The sequence below is a fragment of the Macrotis lagotis genome, chromosome 5 (genome assembly GCF_037893015.1).
Source record: "Macrotis lagotis isolate mMagLag1 chromosome 5, bilby.v1.9.chrom.fasta, whole genome shotgun sequence".
Lineage (NCBI taxonomy): Eukaryota > Metazoa > Chordata > Mammalia > Peramelemorphia > Peramelidae > Macrotis > Macrotis lagotis.
Genome location: NC_133662.1, coordinates 245,555,118 through 245,577,692, shown reverse-complemented (window position 1 = coordinate 245,577,692; position 22,575 = coordinate 245,555,118). Strand labels below are relative to the sequence as shown.

Genomic DNA, 22,575 nt, shown 5'->3' with positions numbered 1-22,575 from the left:
AGAACCTGTCTACCAGAGAAAAGATGAAATCTGTGGAGCATGGATGGACAAGGCATCCTGATCTCCCATCACATAAACTCTAATTGAGGTTGGCAGGCATGGTGACGCCCCCCCCCCCCACTTTCTTTGCCTTTTCTTTCTATCACCTTAATTCCATTATGAATTCATAGAAATAGCTCCCCAACAAGTCATCAAATCACCTCGATTCCTTTGCCTCCTCTCTTGCAGTGCCATCTCTCCCATTCCACTCCAAAAACACCCTCAAGGAGAATTACTGAAATAGAGAAGCAGTAGTCAAGGAGAGAGAGAGAGAAGGCTGGAGCTGAATGCCCAGGTTCTAGATCTGTTCCCCATCATCGGCTCAAAGTCCCACTTTGGCAGTCCTTTGCGAGTTCCCCAGCTGACAGTAGGTAACTTGACTGTGCCTAATTATCCGCCTTCGGACTCCTAATTAGAACGACAGCTGTTTGAGGAGTTCGTTAATTAATTATTCATTAATAATCATTGAATTATTTTAATAATTTACCCCAAATGAACAAGTATGCATGTTCTCCTCTTCCACAATTTTAAAAAAAGAAAAAACAAAATCTTTGTATCAAATTCACATAATTGAAGAAAACAAATTCCTAAAACAAATAAATAAGAAACCAAAACAAATTAAAAAAACATATTCCTATGATGGTCAATGTGTGTAGATTTTCTTCGGCATCTAGAATCCATCCATTTTTAACATTTTTTTCCCAGTGTTTGACACTTGGTACCATACGTAGGACCATAGATTTTTGAGCTGAAAGGAACCTTAGAGAAACATCAAATTCAATCATCTCATTTTGCTGATGAGGAATCTAAGGTAGAAAAAAGCAAGGTGACTTGTCAAAGGTTACACAGCTAGGAAGGATTTGAAATAGGGTCTGCTTGGTCTTGGTAGAACTAAGGTTTTCATCTGTAACATGGGGATAGTGAGCTTTGTAAGTAACAAACTTACAAGGTTCCAATGGGGATTAAATGAGACAATGTACATCTTTATAAAATGTTTTGTGAAATCTAAAGGATTATAAAGATGCCAGTTTTGTGGTGCTTTTTAATGATGATCTGGGTAACCTTAAAGGAAGAATTCCAGGTCTCTACATCCTGCCTTGCTCCACTTCAAATCTAATCAATATTTGAATTTCATTGAAAAAAAATTAATTTATTAGCAACTATCCCTGGGGAGGTTTATAACTCAAAGCCACTCCCAGGAATATGAATTTGGACAAAGTACAATGGGGGAAGGATGGTACTCACCACTCCCAGATATGTGCACCTTTGCCAAACAAGATGCAAAGCCAAGGGTCTTTCCGGGGCATTACTGAAGCCTGGGGAGCTCCATGATGTAGATGAGACTCAGATCTTGTCTAGTTCCAGAACAAAAGGGCCCTCCTCCTCAGCAGCCCCTACTACCTTCTAGTCACAGCCCAGCTCCTATATCCCTGGAGTCAGCTTTGGGAAGATCACATCCAATTACCTTATACCAGAATGGGATTAATTTGCTGCCCATGGGTCAAATGCTGGAGGTTTTTTCTCTTCATCTACAAGTTTTTCCTTCTTTCTTTTCCTCCCTCCTTCCTTCTTTCCATCCTCCTTTCCTTCCTTCTCTCCTTTTTTCCTTTCTTCCTTTCTTTCCTCCTTCCTTTCCTCTTTTTATCCTTCATTTTTTCCTTCCTTCCTTTATCTCCTTCTCTCTCTCTTCCCTCCCTTCTAGAATGACCATGTGTACAAATTTTCAACTGACAAAATAGCTACCCACCACCTGAAGGAAGTAATAGGTTAAATATGCAGAATGAGACTGACATTTTTGGAAGTGGCTAATATAGAGATTTGTGTTGCTTGGCTGCACATGTTTGTTACAAGGATTTGGGGATGGGGATAAAAAAGAGATTCGATAAATGATTAACTGAAATAAAAATAAAATTCAATTTAAAAACAAACAAAAAAGAGCTAGACACCTAAATATAGAATTATATTCTCTCCTTCTCTATGCTGACTTGGCCTTGGTCCCATTCTAACTTTATTCTTGGAAAGAGATCAGGAGATTACAGATTTGGAGCTGGAAGGGAGATTTGGGGTCACTAAGTCCAATCTCCTCATTGTATAGGCAAGGAAACTGAGACCCAGAGATGCTCAGTCACCAGCCTGAAGCTGGCTGGTGGGTAAGTATCAGGGTTGGACTCCAACCGGGATCCTCTGAAGCTCAGTATCCTTTTTCCACTGCTTTGCCTTTTTCCAAACATGGCACCATTGTCTTTGGGGCTTCTCTCCACCTTATACTCTCATAACTTGACCACTTGGCCAATAGACTGAGATATAAAGGGGAAGTTTTGCATCGATTTTCAGCCTAGCTTGTACCTATCACCATTCAAATTCCGCATAGATTCAAAAGATAGAAAACTACAGCAAGGAAAGATGTCTCAGAGATCATCTACCACCGGGCTTCTTAACTTGGGGTCAATGAAGCTGTTTTTTAAAAATATTTGGTAACTTTCTTGTGGTTCAGTTGTTTCAGTCATATTTGACATCTTGTGCCCCCAATCTTGGGGTTTTCTTGGTAAAAATACCGGAGAGGTTTGCCATTTCCTTCTCCAGCTCATTTGACAGATGAGGAAACTAAGGTAAACCTAGTTAAGTGACTTTTCCAGGGTCAAACAGCTAGTAAGATCTGAGGTTGGATTTGAATTCAGGTATTCCTGCTCTCTTGATTGTGCCATTTAGAAATTTGATAACTTTGGGATGGCTAGGTGGCACAGTGAATAGAGCACTGGTCCTGGAGTCAGGAGGACCTGAGTTCAAATCCAGCCTCAGACACTTAATAATTACCTATCTGTGTGGCCTTGGGCAAGCCCCATTGCCTTGGAAAAAACCCTAAAATAAAAGAAATTTGATAACTTTTAATATAACTGACTTAGAAATTCAGGAGGTAGCATGGTGGTGCAGTAGATAAAGCTTGATACGCATGGTCAGGAATACCTGAGTTCAGATTCAGCCTTACACTAGCTGTATATCCCTAAGCAAGTCCCTTACCGCTATCTGTCTCAATTTCAACTGTAAGATAGGGCCTTAACACTTACTATAACACCTATCTCCCAGTAATGCTGTGAGGATCAAATAAGGTAATATTTGTAAGGTGAATTGCAAACCTAAACATAGCATATACATACCAGTTATTATTATCTACCAGCTTCCTTTGTATGACCCTGTATTTTGTTTTATTCATTTATAAACCTTATTCTGAAAAAAAGAATTCATAACCCTCACCAGCCTGCCAGTCAAGAGTGACACAAAGTAAAGAATCCTAGTTTCAATTCTGTCTACTTTCTACGACCCCAAAATACCTCTTCCCTGCCCAACCACAGCTTTCACTCGGGTGTCAGAATGTTTTGCTTCACTGGAATTTTATTCTAACACACCCAGAGCCTTTGTTCCAAGGAACATAGACTAGATGACCTTTTGGGTCCCTTCTAACTGGAAAAGTGTAGGAGATAAAAAAAAAAAGACCTTTTTAGGGAGCCTTAATATGGAGACCAAAATCAGAGAAAGATTTATTTTTTCCAGAATCTAATCCACCCTTGCAAATCTCAGGTCCTTTGGATACTGAAGTTAATACAAACACAGAGGCATCATTAGCAGGGACCATCCATCTTTCCCTATGGCCCCCTAAAGAGCTGGATGGACTGAAGGGATGTTGTGGAGTAACCAGAAATATTTTTGTTATCATTGTTGCTGTTGCCCAGATCTGAAGTTTTATTTCATATCCCAGTTAGTCGACTCCCCTGACCATCTTGCCATCGACCCTGCTGCTACTTCCCAAAATGATTCTCTACCTTGCTTTGGCAAAGTAATCAAATCAAGATCTCCACTGTCTCTGGAAATGAGAATGATCCAGAGTCTTTTGGCAGCCCTCATCATACCTGAGATCTCTTCCCTAGACACAATTCCCTGAATGTGTTAACTCCCTCTATTAGAATATAAGCTACTTGAAGGAAGATGCTGCCTTACTTTTGTATTTGTCTCCCAGGTGTTCATCAAAGTGCTAGGTCCACAGTTATTACTTAAACAGACTTTCATTCATTACCTTTATCAGGACAAGAGAAGCCTCCTGATAAGAAAGATTTAAAGAAGTACCCAGGATATCTGGAGGTTAAATCACCTATCCAGATATTAGGGTCAATATATATCAAAAGCAATCTGAACCTCTGAAGACACCTCTCAACAACCCAGGCTTATTGTTAAAGCAGGGAAAAAACTCCCTCCCTCTAAGGAAATTTTGTTCTATCATGTTCGGCTCTTCATGACCTGGTGGACTGTGCTGCCCATGTGGTTTTCTTGGCAATGATCCTGGAATGGTTTGCCATTTCCTTTTTCTGGTAGAGTAAGGCAAACAAAAATTAAGTGACTTGCCCACAAAGCTATTAAGTGACTGAGGTTGAATTTGAACTCAGGTCTTCCTGACTCCAAGTTGAATGCTGTAGAAGAAAAACAAAAAAAAAGGAGAAAAGCAACTGGGAGAAATGAGGACAGCTGCCCCTGCTTGGTTCAGGTGTCCTCTATTCCTCCTTGGGCTCTGTCGATGTCACAAAGCCAAGGACTGTCTGTTTAGATGACTGCTGTTGTGACGGTAACACAAACATGGATAAAGTAAGACGTCATTGAATTTCTGTGCACTGAAATGACAAAGTTCCATTGCTGTGAGCCTGGGTCAGGCTTAGGGGAACAATGGGGCCCTTTGATTTAATGTTTGTTGAATGAATTCAACTGAATTTGTTTCAATTCATTATTACTAATAACAATGATAATGGTGGGTAGTGATGGAGCACCTCAGGGTTTTCAAAGTGTAGAACCCAGATCTCCTATTCCAAGTCTAGGGTTCTTTCCTCTTAACCATTGTGTGTTGGAGGTATTCAACAGCAATAGTGGGAGTAAAGGGAAAAGGGAGAGACTTAGTGGCTATGAGATCAATGAATTAGCTTTTGCAGTACCACAGAAATAAAGCAATAAAGGCTCAATCTACAAAAGGCACCAGGAAGATGAAGAATAAAAAAAATCCATGTGCTGTTTTGATGAAATGGTGGGAGTCAACACCCTGCTTTATCTGGCAAAATGGAGCACTACCAGGTCTTAACTCAGCCTTAACTTAGCTCAGCAGGACACCAACTCCCTGGTCCTTCATGCCTCCCAGCACTTTCATCTGAGATACCAGTGCCAGTAGGTTGCTCACAATACACATATAGGTAACATCCCTAGGTTACTTTGGTAAGTAACTTGAGGATTTGAGCTGCTATCTTCACCACTGTAGGCCTCTTGAGACTTCTAGATCTTGGGGGCAGTTGGGCTGTGCAGTGGATACAGCACTGGCCCTGGAGTCAGGAGTACCTGAGTTCAAATCCAGTCACAGACACATAATAATTACCCAGCTGTGTGACCTTGGGCAAGTCACTTAACCCCATTGCCTTAAAATAAATTAAAATTAAAATAAAAAAAAAAGACTTCTGGATCTTGCCATCTGCCCTGAAGAACTTCCTTTTATGTGTGACCTCCTCTTTTTAGAGTATGAGCTCCTTGAGACTAGGATCCATCTGATTTTTAAAATTTTTGTCTCCAGCAGTCAGCAGAATGCTGTGCACATATAATGCTTTTTTCCCTTCATTCAATCAAAATATAGAAATGGCTGGATTTGGGAGCTTTGACCCTGGGAGGATGGGACTTAGATAAGAAAACTGAGATTGGCAGGCAACATAGTACTATGGGATTGGAACTTGGGTGAAAGGTCAAGACTAAGATTGTGCAGCACCATAGAAGAATTGGGAGCCATTCATACTGACAGCAATGTGAATAGAACTAGTCTGCCAAGGAAGAAAACATAAAGAAAGAAAGAAGAACAAGGAGCTGAAACCTGAGACAAAGGTCATTCATAGAATTTTAATTCATCTCAATAAAATATATTAAGCACCTACTAAAAAGGGTAACTATTTCTAGTATTTTCTTCATAGGATCAAATAATGGAATATATATATATATATATATATGCATATATATATATATATGAAGTGTTTTGGAAATCTGAAATTATTGTTATTATGGTTGCTGTCCAGTCCAGGAACATGGTCCAGATCTGGGTTTACATACATATGTGTCATATTTCTATGCTGCAGTTGACTCTGAAATCTCATGAGAATATCACACATGAATACATAAGAAATAAATAATAACCATAATACAAAATGATGCTTGACTGAATTTTTGAGAGAAGTATATTCAATATATATTATATCCAAATGGGGAAACTGACTGGTTGAGCAATGAAATAAATTCAACAAAGCAGGGTGAAGGAGGGTATTTTACAGGGGTCAGATCAGCAAGAGAAAAGTTGGGGGTGGGGCTGGAAGGAAGCACATCTTGTAAAGATGAGGTTATCTAGTTTGACTAGTATAGAGAATCCACGGCAGCAAGTACAATGGACCAAAGATGGGGAAGCTGATGCTAGAGGGCCAAAATTGCCTCCCGGCTCTGAGTCTGTGATTTGATGATGATGGCTAGGTGAACGATGGCATCAGAAACAAGGAAGACACAAATCTTCTACTTTCGTCCTTAGTAGAAACAGACTTAAGGAGAAAGGGAAAACACCTGTTTGGGGGTTGCTGTTGAGAGCTAGAAGAGATCCAGTGGGTCATCCACTTCAAGCCCTTCCTTTGGTTCTATGAGCCCATCCTACAGGCTGAGGAAAGAAGTGAAGGTGCTCAGGGCCACACAGCAGTTCAGCTATAGAATCAACAGTGAAGGAACTACAGGAGTGGCTCTTGGGTTAGAAGACTTCTTGGGGCAGCCCTGGTTCTGATACTGATGTCGAGATGTGGTCTCAGATTTCCATCAGACTTTTTCCAGATGTTCTTAAACTTGTTGGAGAATCAAAATTTAACCAACTGTGCAACTGAAGCTGAGTTATAGTAGGGTTATACTATATATATATATATTCTTAAGACCAAAGAGGCTACTGAAGTGCTACACACTGGAAAGGAATTTGATCTACAACCTTATATGCATAGGAAGGCATCCATTTACTTACAAAGTAAATACAAGTTGGTCTTAGAGAGGAAGGCTTCTTGGAGGAGGTGACTCTTGAACTGGGTCTAGGTCCCTAAAAGAAGTTGGGGATTCTCAGAGGTGGAGATAGGGAGGAAATGAGTTACTAACTATGGCCTAGGGCAAATCTGAGCCTCGGTTCTCCCTTTTATGTAAGGCATTCACATCCAGAAAGAAACTCTGGGCCTGGATGGACTAGCACCGGTCTGGATGTCTGGCTGGACCAGCCCAGGTTTGAAGAGGCTCATCAGCTGATGATGAGATAAAAATAGCAATAATTTAAAAGCATGATCTACATTATTAATTTCCTGCAGGGTGATGAATTTTTCAGCCTTGGCAACTCAACTAAACCCCATTGGACTGATACAACCACACCAACCACATTTACATCCTTAGAGACCATTCTCCAGAGAAAAAATGCGAAGGGTCCCTTAAGCAAGACCCTTTACTAGGAAAGGAATCCGAAAGTTCAACTTATTGTTTATAAGTTTACAATGGGGAAAAAAGAAACTCTAATGAGAACCTCACCTGATAGTTTTTAAGCTAGAGTCTTCTATGTTAGGGCAACCCTGAGTCTTCTATGTTAGGGCAACCCTGAGTCTTCTATGTTAGGGCAACCCTGAGTCTTCTATGTTAGGGCAACCCTGAGTCTTCTATGTTAGGGCAACCCTGAGTCTTCTATGTTAGGGCAACCCTGAGTCTTCTATGTTAGGGCAACCCTGAGTCTTCTATGTTAGGGCAACCCTGAGTCTTCTATGTTAGGGCAACCCTGAGTCTTCTATGTTAGGGCAACCCTGAGTCTTCTATGTTAGGGCAACCCTGAGTCTTCTATGTTAGGGCAACCCTGAGTCTTCTATGTTAGGGCAACCCTGAATTTGGATGGGGACAAATTATATCTTTATTTTTTAACTGTAATTGGGCATCAAAGGGGTTCATGACATTAAAAAAGATCAAGAACCATTGACCCAGATATCTGATTAATTAATGATGAAACTGCATGTTGGATAATTATAATGACCAAGCTTGCCTTGAAATGAGAAATATAAAAATGAACCTCCACATGGGAAAGAAGCCTGACCTTGGATTAAAATCTCAGCTCTGCTCTCATCTGTGTGACTTTGATCAAGTCACTTACCCTGTCTCTAAATCTATGATCCTGTTATTTCTAATTTGCAGAGGTAATGCTATCATTGTTGAATGTGGGGGTTAATTTTGCTGTGCTATTTTTTCCTTTCTTTTTATTCTTCTAAGAGGCTTCTAGGTGAGGGAGTAGAGCAGGTCTTATTTGGAAATGATATCAACATTAAAAAGATGCTAATAAAATTATAAACAAATTAAATCAATCAACATTCATCCCAGGTACTGTGATGAGGTATCTCAATTTGTTCTTTAACCTTTAAATTTTCCATAGGATCACTGATGTAGGGCTAGAAGAGATCTGAGAAGCCCAGGAAGTCAAAGAATCAGGATTCTAATGCATTTTCTCCAACTCTAAATTCAGAGTTCTTTTTCACTGTATCACAATGGTCATTCACTGAACTTTAAATTGAAGATAATAAGAAGCAGAAATACTAACAACTTTGTAGGACGTTGGAGATTTCTAACAATGATGACAAAGCCTTGTCATATTTTTAGTAAAAAATAAAGAACGGAGATAAGCCACTTTAATAGACCTGCCATGGCAAGTCCTAGTGGGAGAGATTTATCACTGATGGATTTTGTGTTCTATTTTCTAAGCACCTGCTTAAATGACCTTATTGCCAGGATATGAATTATATTTGATGGTTACTCTGCTCCAGGGAAGTTCGTAAGCTGAGGAAGGAAATGGAAAGGGACTGCAAATTCAACAAACTATGTATTTTTCATAAAGTAAATGGATATAGAATCAGGAAGACCTGGGTTCAAGTAATACCTCAAACATATATTACACATGTGACCCTGGGCAAATCACTTAACCTCTAAGAGTCCCCAGCAATTCCCTAAAATTACAAGGTTACAGACTGTTCCTAGAAGGGAAATTACACACTGTGAGTTCCCTAAAGTGATGAAATTTAAGGTCTGGATCGTCCTCTCTTCTCTCTACTCCCACTGAAGTTCCCCCCCTCAACACTTTTTTGCATAAGATGTTCAAAATGTTTGGTCTTGGCTGGTCAGGACTTTAGAGCTATGTATCTTATTCATTAAAAAGACTACCTTTGATATATTACCTGTTTGACCTCAGACAAGTCATAACTCCCCTGGACTTCAGTTTCTTCATAAGGATGTGGGGGTTGGTTAGTTGGCCTTCTGCCTCCAGATCTATGATCCCATGAAGCCAAATTCTGAGTAATTATGAGAACTAATCTTGGTCACAGGAGAAAAGATAATGTTAATACACCTCTCTCTTCCCTGCAAAGATGGGGGGGGGGTTACAAGGGCAAAATGTTGCATCCATTTTCTGGTCCTGTCCCAGAAACATTATTCTTACTTAGCTATTTTTTTATGTTTTAAAGGAGAGTTAAATGAAACCTAGAAATGGCTGTGATATAAAAACAAAAGACCAACTTTTTTAAATAAAGAAAAAAAGCTTTAAAAATCAAGAGGTTATTAGTCTCCATTAATAAACTTGGGAATTTTTTTTTTCTCTGTAGAAAGAAAAGAAGAGGTTTCACCTGCTACTAAACTCCCAGGAGGTTTATCCCCTGGGTTTGCTACTGAATATCTTGATTTGCAATTTTCCTAGCCAAACTTAATCTGTGACCTTCAATCAAGTGACAGTATGGTAAATGGGGTTTTAATTTTTAAAAACACTTCAAAAGTAAAGTTTTTTGCTCATTATCCATATCTGTGTCAGGGTGCAACATAGACCAGGTAATGAAAACCAGAAACTGACCCTCTGACCTTCCACTAAGTTCTATGAGTTTCTTAGAGAGGCGGGAGGAAAACAAAAGCTAGATAAACCAGAGAAATCTAGGCTATACAGGAATAAAGCCAGCATTCTGAATAGGACAGTTCCAATTCAAACCCTTGGCTGGTCTCAGTGGAACAGAGGGCTGAAAGTTCTCCACCTTCTAGCAAACATGGAGTGCTTAATATGCAACTGATGTCTTGCAAGAGGGACAATGGAAAAGAGAACCCCTGCAAGGCCACACTTTCTCATTGCCAAGGCCTAGAAAGTTTGAAGCAGCTGGCTTTCCAGACAGCAGGCTGGGAGCTAGGAAGCAGGGGGAGAGAATGACAAGTTGGAGTCTCTGAAACAGAGGAGCCCAGGTAGAGAACCCGATCCCTTAGAGTTCATGCTCTCTACAAGCCCAAGCCAAAGAGACTGACCAGTTGGATTCCCTGAAATATAGAGACGGACTAGTTCAGTCTTTATTAATCCATATGTGTAAAATCTAGGAGCTCAGATTGAGAGATGGGGTAGATGGATTCCATACAATACACAAGCCCAGGAGGGAGAGACAGGCACTTTAGAGCATTTTATGAATGTACGAGCCCAGGTGGACAGACTGACTAGTTAAGTTGTTTGTTTGTTTTTTAAATGAAATCTGAGAGCCTAGGTCAAGACATGGACTAGATGGATTCCAGAAAATGCCCAAACCCAGGAGGGAGACCTTGATGAGTTTGGTTTTTTTTTCGAGAAAGGTACAAGTCCAGGTGGACAGAACGACTCAAATGTGTTTTTGTTTTGTTTTTTATGAAAGATACAAGCCCAAGACAAGCTGACTAGCTGGATTGCATGCAGTATGCAAACCCAGGAGGGGGAGACGGGCACCTTAGAGTTTTTGATGAACGTACAAGCCCAGGTGGGCGCCCTGACTATTAAGTTTTTGGTGTTGGTTTTAAAGAAATCTCCAAGGCTAGTGAGAGACCAGATGGATTCCCTGAAATGAGAGACTTTGGTTAGATGGTAAGGAAACGCACAAGCCCGGGTGGCGAAGCGGATGAATGCACATTCCATTAAATGTCTGAGTCCAGGGTGGGAGAGTGACAGGCCGGTTTCCATCAATTGAACACCTATTTCCCAACTTTGGGGGCAGCCCGGTTCGCCTTCCCGGCCCAGACCGGGGGCTCCGGCGGCACCCCGGGTAGGGGGGCGGGAAGCCCTCCGCCTGTCGCCTGTCTCCTTAGCTGGAAGAGGCTAGAATGATCTCGGGGACACTCTCCCTACCTCGATGCACCACTTCAAGAAAAGCCTGTCCTTTCAGGTAGGAGAGGGGTGTGTGTCTGTGTCTGGGTGCCGGTGTGTGTGCTCAGGAATGCTCCGCATTTCCTTGTCCCAAGGTAAGTCAAAGGTAGCTTCCGAGGCCCGCCGAGAAGCGCCCTCCCCCGGCCCCCCGGCCCCCCGGCCCCCCGGCCCCGGCCCGGCCCGGCCCGGGAACCCCAACCTTTCCGCCAAAGTGCCTCGCAGGCGCGAAATGGACCGATCCCACAGCGGGGAGCGGGGGAGGGAAAGGCGGCCGCCCCGGGGTCCGGCTGCCCGGCCGGCCCCGGCAATGAGCCCCCCGTCCCCAAGCCGGGCTAGCGCGCACAGACCTGGTTCCAGCTCCTCCGGGCGCCCCGACTGGTTGCCCATCTCCGGCCAAGTGCAGCCGCCGCCGCGGGTCGGGAGCCGGGCTAGGGCACCCACACCCTGCTCATGGGGCCGGCTTCCCGGGCGGCCCGCAGCCCGGCTGGCTCCTTCCTCTCTGCCGCTGGCTGTTTATGCTCCAGTCCAATAAAAGAGTCGGCTGCTTCCTAGTTCCTGGCACCGGGCGCGGGGGCTGCCCCCATGCCGGGCAGCTGGGCTGAGCCCTCCTACCTCATTACAATATTAGGCACCGGCCCCGGCCCCGGCCCCGGCCCCGGCCCGGCCCCGGCCCGGCCCCGGCCCCGGCCCCGGCCTAGGCAGCGCCTAATTAGCCGGCCGAGTGTTGGAATGAAGCAGGAGCGAGGGAGGCGTGTGTGTGCGTGCGTGTGTGTGTGTGTGTGTGTGTGTGCATGTGTGCATGTGTGTCTATGTGTGACTCCGGGCTGTGGGCCCCGCAGAGGCAGCCGGTGCAAACTGCAGCCCCGAGAGGGGGGACGGGGAGAGAGACAGGAAGGGGGAGATCTCGAGGATGAAAGACAGCAGGAGACAAAGGGCAGGCGGGGAGCGACGGCTGGCGGGGGGCGCGCGAGCCGCCAGCGGAATGAAAAGGGGGGAGCAGGGACAAGAGTCCCGCTTCCCAGGGGGTCCCTGGGCGGTGGGATACAAAGAAAGGCCAGAAAGCACAGCCCCTCGTCTCCGGGAGCTCCCAGGCTCGGGGGGAGACCGTGCAAACAAAGCATGAGCAGAGCAGATAAGCCGGACCGTCGTCCGGCCCCAGCCAGGGGAGACTCGGGGCTACAAAGGGCCTTGGAGGTCACAGGCTCAGCTCCCCCATGGTACGGAGGAGGAGACAGAAACCCGAGAGGGCGAATGACTTGCCCAAGGTCCCACAGCCGCCAAGTGTCGGGAACTCCTTCCTGGTCCCTTCATTGTGCCACTTTCAACCCCATCTCCGAAACTCCGGGTCCATTACTTCCTCTCCCTGGTTATCTTATCAAATAAAGGATGGCGGCTGATGCCACCGATAAATCGACCTGGCTGTGATCTTTCGGTGTGCTAAGCACTAGGAGGGGCCAAGGAGGAAAAGATCACCCTAGAAAATCCACCCGGGGGCCCAAGAAGTCTGGGTGGAGCACAGATTTTTCTGAGCCTTGGCATCCTCTCATCTGTCAGTTTACAGGATTAGGCTGGACAACTGCCTCTGATGTTTACTCCCTATGTGACCCTGGGTGAGTCACTTCCCCTCTTTAGGCCTCAGTTTCCTCATCTGTCAAAAGGAGATTGGGCTAGAAGGTCTCTGAAGTCTCTCTCCAGTCTGTAAATATATTAACAATTAGACTATTCCTACCTGCAGTTTCGTTTCCAAATCTTTGGAGATGACCGTATTTACTGACTTAAGGTTTTGACAGTAAACTGTCCTGCAGTTTTATTGGAGGAACTGTTCAGTACACAATGAAAATCCTTGGCAAATCAACAGTAACTTTCCTGCCTCATCTGGAGCCTGGACCATTGGGTACCATTCAGCATTTAATTACAGGATGCCTTGAATTGTCTTTAATTATTCCATATTTGTCTCCTTAACTAGATTCTAAATGCCTAATGGCTAGATCATAAAGATTCCAAACTAGAGATGGGAATCTGGAGATCTTCAAAGATCTCTCCCTCCCCCTCAGTTTTCTGAGAAGAAAATTGGAGCCCAGAGAGGGAAAGACATTAGCCCAAGGTGAGGGGGGGAGAGGGATTTGGGATTTAAACCAAGTTCTCACTCCTCATCCTGGGCTCTTTCCACTGAAGTTGCATTTCAAATAGCAGCCTCAGTCAGTCTCCTTTACTGGGCTGCAGCACTGCACCATCTAACACTACTGGCCACCCCCTCCCTCTCAAAGCTCTTCCCTTGTCTCACATAGGTGACACTGCTTCTCTTATCTGTTTGACTCTCTCTCTCTCTCTCTCTCTCTCTCTCTCTCTCTCTCTCTCTCTCCTCTCTTTTTCATCTCTTTCCTCTTCCCCTTGCTTTTCATCTTTCTCCTCTTCACCCCCAACTCTCTTTTCATATCTTGTTCTTCTCTTCCTCTTCCCTTCTCATCTTTCTCTTTTCAAATCTCTCTTCTCCCTCTTCCTCTCAACTCTTATTTTATATCTCTCTCCTTCTCTCCCTCTCTTTCCCTCCATCCTTCTCCCTCTCTGTCCTTCCCTGTCTCCTTCCTATTATCTCTTGAGCCAGGCACAACTTCGCTCCAATTGTTTCATTTACAAAGTAAAGGGAAATGGGAGAAGGAGATGCTGAACTACATAATCTCTTCTATCCCTTTCAGCTAACTCAATCTGTGATCCTACAAATCCCTTTGATGCTCATAGACACCATGGCTTAACACTGTTTGCCTCAGTTTCTTCATCTGTAAAGTGAGCTGTAGAAGGAAATGGCAAGCCACTCCAGTGTATCTCTGCCAAGAAAACCCAAATGGGGTAATGAAAGTCAGACATAACTGATAAATGACTCACAATGAGTAGCATCCCCCCCCCCCCAAGATTCTGTCTTCTCTTCCTCTCCATCTGGAGATTTTATCCACTCCAGGCTTCAACTCTCATCTGTCTATAGATGATTCCCAAATCTCTGACTCCCAACTTTTCTCATGAGCTCCAGTCCAACTTTTTAAAACTTAGCACCACAAAATGAACATCACCTAAACCTAACTCATCAGAGAATCAAAATCTAAAGAAAGCAGGGACCCTAGAGGTCTTGTTCAGCTCCATCTCTTTCCCTTCCTTATTCTACTCTTTCAGTAAATCTATGATCTTCTCCCTTTCATTGTTGAGTCATTTTTCTACCAGACTCTTCATGGTTTTCTTAGCAGAGATATTGGTGTGGTTTGCCATTTCCTAATACAGTTCATTTGACAAATGAGGCCAACAGGGGTAAATGACTTGCTAAGTATCACACAGCTACTAAGTGTCTGGGGCTGCATTTGAACTCAGATCTTCCTGACTCCAGGCCTGGTTCTCTATCCACTGCATGATCTAATTGCCCAAAGTTACACAATTGTAAATGGTGAAGCCAGGCTTCAAACACAGGGCTTCTGATTTATCTCTCTACACCTGCTCCATAGAATCATAGGTCAGAACTGTAAAGATCCAGGACTCAGAACTAGGAAGAATTCTCTATGTTATCTAGCCCAGCCCCCTCTTTTTACAGAGGGGGAAAAAAATAAAATAAGAGAGGCCCACACTGACTTCCCTGAGGTCATATGACTACTTACTGTCTGAGCTGATTTTTGAAGTCATGTCTTTGTGACTCTTAATCCCAATGCATTTGCAATGATTCCACATATAAAAATGAGTTTTCTTTAAAGTGACCTGCTCCTGAAGTGGACAATCTGTGACAGCCTGGCAGAGGGCCTCCAGAAAAGTAGCTGACAGTAAAAACTAGCAGTCTAAAACTGGATGAAGGGCTTCTGTCTTCCCTGCCCCCTCTGCCAACTGGCCTGATTGTGTTGCTGGCTTTGTGACCGTGGGCAAGTCATTTCACCTTATTATCCATGCCCCTACTTATTCATTTGAGTAAAGAAATAATATTTAACTTCCCCCCACTACCTTTTCAGAGATCCTTTCAAATAATAAAAAGATTAACATTAACCTTGGGGGGAAAACCATATTCCCTTCAAATTCCAACAATACCTTCTATAGCAAATTAAGTTACAATATCTTATAGCAAATAAAGTCAAAGGGAGATTGCTAGCCCCCAATCTCAATTGCCTTTTAGCTTATCAAATATACTTGAAACACCCAAAGTTTTTTAGACCTTTTTTTTGCTTACAAAAAATAGTTTACACATTTTTGAAAATGGTTAAAAAGAAATTCATTGAAACAAAGTGGTAGAGGGGTGGCTAGGTGGCGCAGTGGATAAAGCACGGGCCCTGGAGTCAGGAGTACCTGGGTTCAAATCCGGTCTCAGACACTTAATAATTATAGCTGTGTGGCTTTGGGCAAGCCACTTAACCCCATTCGCCTTGCAAAAAACCTTAAAAAAAAAGGTGGTGGAGAAAGAAGATCCCACCATAATGTGTTTGGCAACCAATTGATCAATAAATATGTATGAATCACCCACTATGGGCCAGCAATGTGTGGAGACACAAGATTGAAACTTACATTCAGAGACAAGTTTTTACCAACATATAACATGTATGTGTGTGAATACAAAAATACCCATACATATATTCACATATTTATTTAATGTATATTTGTTTTATATAAATGTATATTTTATATATATATATATATATTTTTTTGCATTCTTTTTTTTGTTTGTTTTTTGCAAGGCAAATGGGGTTAAGTGACTTGGCCAAGGCCACATGGCTAGGTAATTATTAAGTGTCTGAGGCCGGATTTGAACTCAGGTACTCCTGACTCCAGGGTCAGTGCTCTATCCACTGCACCACCTAGCTGCCCCTATTTTTTTTTAACTTTCAAAGGTACTTCTTAAAATTCATAAATTTCCAAAAATCCTTGGACTAAACAAAATAAATTAGACTCTCATTCAATGAGGTCAGTGTAAGCAAGTCCCAATCTAACTGGTGAAGTTCTCAGGTAAGTTGTCACAGCTTGAACCCCATGTCCAAGTAGGAGGAGCTGCTCCTTAGTTCCTCCATGTGGCAGCTGTTGCCTGGACATCAGTTTTCAACTGTTGGTTGACCATGTTCATTTTTATTGGTATCATTCACCTATTTTAATTATTGTAATTTTGTGTTTAAATATTTCTTCAAACCTCACTTTTTAACCAACATAAAAACAGTAGGCGGGTGATTTTTTCAAATGAGTGCGTGGCTTCTATCCAGTGGAGACACCTAATCCAACATTCTCAAATTTACAGATGAAGAAGCTGAGGTCTAGCCATGTTGTAGTAAGAGTCAAGTAGGATCTTTCTATAGATACCAAGGCTCAGATCCATCTAGCCTGTCATTTACTATGATCACTGTTCCACAAGCCACCAAAGCTCTCTTAACATTTGAAAACAAAATATTCAGAATTTTAAAATTAATCTACAGATTTTTTCATGAAACTTGTCTTCAAATGAAATGACTAAATAATTTCTTTGAAATTCACTTCAGCAATGGATAAAAAATATTGTAGAGGCAGATGACATTGGCATTGGTACTTTTATTAGTACAGTTTATTACTACTTTGATCAATCTATGTGCCAGAGGTCAAATGAAGAAAAACTTCTTCCCTCCTTTTAGCTGAGAAGTGGGGACTATCAGAGCAGGATGCTGCATGCATTATCATACACAGTAGTTGGATCAATTGGTTTTGCTTAATTATTTTTCTTTATTACAAAGGAGAGTACTTCAGGATGTAGAAATATATAAGTAAATGTCTCTGGCATTAAAAAAAATAGTGCATTAACAAAACTTTTGTGAAAGTATTTGTTTAAAATTTTCTGAAGGTTTCCCATAGAATTACTTCAGAATTAATGCAGAAGGAATGTAAGCTCCCTGAGGTAAGGGATGGCATTTCCATTTTGTTTGTGTGTCTCCAGGGTCTGTCACTATACCTTACACTTAATGGGTGTCTAATAAAGCCTTCTTGGATCAGACAGAATTGAATATGTTAGTAGGAAACCATTTCCACAACCATAAAACCAGCTTTTATATTATACCATCCATCACATCCTCAACTCCATGAATGGAAAAATATGATGAAGAAAAAGCAACAAGAGCACATTACTGATTCTCTTCGATTGCTAACATTTTCACAATTATACATGTTTTTGCATAATACCCTTATGTATCTTTTGGTTTTGCATAATACCCAAATGTATCTTTAAGTGCTATTTCTCAATGTGGAAAACTGACCTTGGGGTCTCCAAAAGTAAATTTTAGTGAAAAAAAGTAGGAAGAATTAAAAAAAAAAGATTTTAAATTTCAAAATGTTTACTATTAATTGAAAATTTAAGTAAAAATGTAAAATAGCCATAAAACCACCAACAGACCTATGATTTCATTGTGATAACTGATTATTCCCCAAAAAGGCAACTGCCACTACCCAAGGCAGATCTGTACTCAATTTACTAATTGGGGTGGAAGGCTTAGAGAGCCTGGGGACTGATTCACCATGGCATCTCAAAATATATACTGGTCATCCCAAAAGTCTTAGTGCATTTTTAGGCTATAAACATCATATATTATATAAATGAATTATGTGATAAAACATTAAATACCTACATAAATAGGGTAACAATGCAGTTTTAAATTGCTTAACCTTTGAATCACAGCATGACTTTTTTTTTGTTTTTTTTTTTTAATGAGGCAATGGAGTTAAGTGGCTTGCCCAAGGTCATACAGCTAGTACATATCAAGTGTCTGAGGCTGGATTTGAACTCAGGTCCTCCTGACTTCATAGCTGGTGCCCTATTACTATCTCACTTAGCTGCCCCCCCCACAATATGACTTTGGGGATAACTGGGGTCAAACCTATGCTGTTGCATCTGAGCTGCCAATGTTGAGAGTTAAACTGCTTTGCCCATCCACACTACAGCTGGAAGTGGGCATTTTAGAAACTCACTTAAATTACCTCCAAAGTCATATAGAGGCTACATGCTAGATCAACACAAACCCTTCCTGTTGCCCAAATCAGTTAGAAGTCCTTAAACTCCTCAAGGAATTTCTCTAATACCAATGACAAACATCAATTGGGCTTCCCCTTCCCATCCTTGCCTTCCAAAGGTAGTAACTACTGGATAGGGTGAAGTCACAACTTGCTGACAGTGGTGTTTAACTCTTCGTGATCCCATTTGGGGTTTTCTTGGCAAAGATACAGGAGTGGTTTTAGCCATTTCTAGCTCATTTGACAGAGGAGGAAACTGAGTCAAACAGGGGTAAGTAACTTTCCCAGGGTCATACAACTGGTGTCTGAGGTCAGATTTTGAACTCAGGTCTTCCTGATGCCAGACCTGGTGCTCTATTCACTGTGCCACTTAACTGCTTTGTAACCTTACCCACCATCCACTAAAATTCAATTTGATTCAGATTCAACTTAATTCAATCAAAGTGACTTAGGTCTGCAGACTACTATTTCACCTGAGGATTACTGTCATCTCCCTAGGAAGAAGTGGGGAGGTGCTGAGGTAACCCTTAACCAACCTACCTCCTCATTAAAATGACTACCAACCAGGATTGTCTTACCTTTGTCAGGGAAGGTCCAAATGATCTACTGTCAAACCAATCAGAAAGAGGCCACATCTGGGTTTGAAAGACCCTGACAACCCTCCCTAGGGGTGGATGATCTGAAGTGTATATTCATTCACTTTGCTGACAGTCATACAAGTCACTGTTAAGTCATCTGGAGCCTATACCTCAGTCTACTTTTATTTACTCCTGAACTTCCCTGGGTTGTTATGAGGATGAATGAGATTATATTGTAAAACAGGGCATGGCACATAGGGATAGGATAGGAATGTATACTTGTTTCTTTCTTCCTAACGTCATGGAGATCCTGTTGGTGTAACCTTCATGAAAACTTCTGTAGATCAATGTATTCATTTCACAATGGAATGAAGCAATCTGGAGGAGGACATCTTTAATAACTAAGGCAAGACCTGCTATAGACCGGGGGGGGGGGGAGTCTAGACATGTTAAGTTTTCTTGTCTGATTATTTAAAAATATTAAAAAATAAAAATAATTGGACCCTGAGATAAAGCATGGAGATGATCACCTGGAGCATGGCGCTATCAAAGAATGGTAGTCCCACATATCATTTTTTTGTTTTTGTTTTTGTTTTTTTAGGATTTTGCAAGGCAAATGGGGTTAAGTGGCTTGCCCAAGGCCACATAGCTAGGTAATAGGTAATTATTAAGTGCCTGAGGCTGGATTTGAACTCAGGTATTCCTGATTCCAGGGCTGGTGCTCTATCCACTGCACCACCTAGCTGCCTATATATATATATATATATATATATATATATATATATATATATATATATATATATATCGCTTTCTTCCCTCCAGGGGCATTCATCCATTCCTACAAAGATTTAAGCCTACAAAGGACTTTCAAAGTCATTTTGGCGACCTCCTTTTGGAAGTGTGGAAACTGAGGCCCAGAGATGTCTGTTATGTGACTTGATCAAGATCAAACAACTAAATAAGAGACAGAACTGGGGTTTAAAAGCCAATTCTTCTCAGCAAATGTCCACTATCTGTTGTATTTGTCCAGCGGCTCCAGGCCCATCAGACTCCAATGAAACAAGAATCATGTGGTGTACAGATGATCAGGATCATCCTCTTGGCTGACTCGGCTTCTCTGTGAACCTTTCCAGCAGGAGTCTGAGGCTATAATGTGGGTTTTTATAATTTTATTAACACAACTTTGGTCCTTCCTCACTCTGAGGTGTGCAAATGAATCAATCATCAGTGCTTACTATAAAAAATGTGCCTATAATGCATACACCACCCATTTATAAACATCTACAGGGCGGTGTCTGGAGTCAGCCCAAACTGGCTCATTCTAGTCAGCTGGCTGTTAAATTTTCAGTTTGCATATTTATGCCTCAGAAAATGACAAACTCTACAAACCTGCATTTGATTTTCTATTTGTTGATGATCCAGACTTAAGAAAGCGGTGGAGAAAATGGAACATAATATAGATTAAACTTCAAAGTGTGTCATGGCTGCATTTCACTTTGGGAGAGCTGCTTGAGAAACATTTTCCAGAACACCACTGCCTATCTCCACTAATAAGTAAAGTCTTTATTCCTCTTAAAATCAATCAATTAACAAGTATTTATTATGCCCCTACTATACACCAAGCTCTGGTGACTCAGGAACAAGTAGTGAAACAATTCCTATTCTGAAGAAATTTGCATTCTAATGGAAGAGACAACAAAGAGAAAAATATGTGGAATGGATATGTGGATATATGTGTGCAAGTATGTTTGTATAATGCACATCTACCCACATGTGTATGTGTACACACACACACACACACACACACACACACACACACACACACCACACACAAGGAAGAATAGATGTATTCTGTACAGCTAGGTGGCTCAGTGGGGAGAGAATTTGGCCTGGAGTCTGGTCCAAGTTCAAATGTGACCTCACTTACTAGCTGTGTTAGCCTGAGCAAGTCACTTAACCTCCGTTGGCCTTAATCCCAAGAAGGGAAAGGAAAACCCCTGCAGTATCTCTGCCAAGAAAATCCACTTGGTTGGTACGGTCCATGGGATCACAAAAAATTGGACACCACAACAACAACAACAGCAACAACATCCTATACCCAATAAATGTGAAGGAAATAAATACAAATGCAGTTGATAATTACGAGAACATTGAGGAAAAGGGGGACCCACAGAAGGTTTCATGCATTAGAAGTTTATTCTCTATCGGTCTGTGGGTTATCATTTAAAATACAAATACCTCCCCTAGGGCCATTTCTCCCTCACTTGAAAGGATGCCTTAAAGCTAATTTATGAGACAATTTATGAGTGGACTGATGTCTATAACCCTCAGTAGAAATTCTAAAAGCGTTCAATGTCCTCTTAGTTTTTTTTTTGTTTTTTTTTTTTGCCTTTTCTGCCCAACAGTAACCGAATAAAGTGTCCATGAGGGCCCCTTAACAAGCACTCGGCATCAGAGATAAAAGTCTGTATTTCTCCTGTGTAAGCCAATCTTGAATCAGTCAGAGAACCTTTCACTCTCTTCCTTTCAATCCCCCTTCAACCAATTACTCTAAGACTCTCAAGTGTAGGTATGAGAGCAGAGGTAGCAGGCAATCTCTGGCCACCCCAACTCCTCAGAAACCACCTACAATCCCTGAAAGGCAAGAAGCCTCTAACTCCCTTCAGAGATAGGATGGATACTCTTTTGAACAAATGGAAAAAGCTGAGAAGCCATCTCTGGAGGAGTTGTACCATCAATCACCCCACGTGTCTGCTCTCCTTTTCTGGCCTCCCCCGTATTTATAGGATGAATCCCATTCCTGGGGAGATCTTGAGTATCACAATTCCTAGGGCAAGAAGAGCTGTGAATTTTGATTCCAAAAGGACTCAAATTTTTGTTGGTTGTGAACCTAATTGTTTCCATAGTCTCTTCCATTAGAATGTAAGCTCCATGAGGGTAGGGACTGTTTTATTTTTATTTATGTTGCCATTGCTTATCCTGGTCCTTGACATATAAATATTACTTAATAAAATCATCTTGAATTGACTCAACATGGAGTTTTATACATGGGTCTTTTCCTTTTTTTTCCTTATTGCCGATGTCAAGTTGCCCTCTGACTCCTTCATTTGGAGAGGTCCTAGCTGTCAAATATCAGAACCTTCAGAAAGAGTCCTTTAATGATAAGAGCACAGCCCTGGAGTCAGGAAGATGTAAGTTCAAATCTAGGCTCAGATGCCTACTAGCTATGTGGGCAAGTCACTTCACCACTGTCTGCCTCAGTTTCCTCATCTGTAAAAATGACCACTCCAGTATCTTTGCTAAGAATTTCCCAAATGGGGTCAGGTAGAATCAGGCACAACTTAAAACATGACTCAATAGAAAGAAGTAGGGATCACAATAGCTTCTACCTCCCACTCTTGTACAAAGGATAAACTGAGATAATATTAGTAAAGAGTTTTGCAGATCTTTTTACTCATAACCCTTAATAAGGGAAAGTGAGTGTAAAGGGTACTGGCTGATCTGCCTAAATTAGGTGGTGGACTAAGAAAGCAAGTATGATGCCCAAAAGCCTGGGGGTTACTTCAAAATCTTAGGGATGGAGGGGGAAGTGTTGGAGGGAAGGGGAAAGGCCAACAACCCCATTTATATCACTTGTACATGAAAAAGAGGAAGCCAGAAGTCCTGAGTCATAACCATGACTAGGGCTTACTCACCTGACAAAGCAGCTTCAGGGTGAGGATAACTCACATGGCT

The 22,575-nt window shown here is 42.0% G+C and overlaps 1 protein-coding gene and 1 long non-coding RNA gene across 18 annotated transcripts in view; both read right to left on the bottom strand.

Moving 5' to 3' along the window:
- Positions 1–11,398, bottom strand: part of LOC141488850 (uncharacterized) — a 54,460-nt gene extending 43,062 nt beyond the window's left edge. The window contains exon 1 of the long non-coding RNA XR_012468821.1: positions 201–11,398. This is a non-coding gene — a long non-coding RNA (uncharacterized LOC141488850). The remainder of the gene's footprint in view (positions 1–200) is intronic.
- The window catches only part of SPECC1 (sperm antigen with calponin homology and coiled-coil domains 1), a 413,523-nt gene that overhangs the window by 280,616 nt on the left and 110,332 nt on the right, over positions 1–22,575 (bottom strand). Inside the window, exon 1 of one of the 17 annotated variants that reach the window (XR_012468819.1) lies at positions 11,629–11,764. The exons of the other annotated variants lie outside the window; for them this stretch is intronic. The gene's annotated coding sequence lies outside the window, so the exon portion shown is untranslated. Of the gene's footprint in view, positions 1–11,628; positions 11,765–22,575 lie in introns of those variants that run through there. 17 annotated transcript variants of the gene reach the window in all.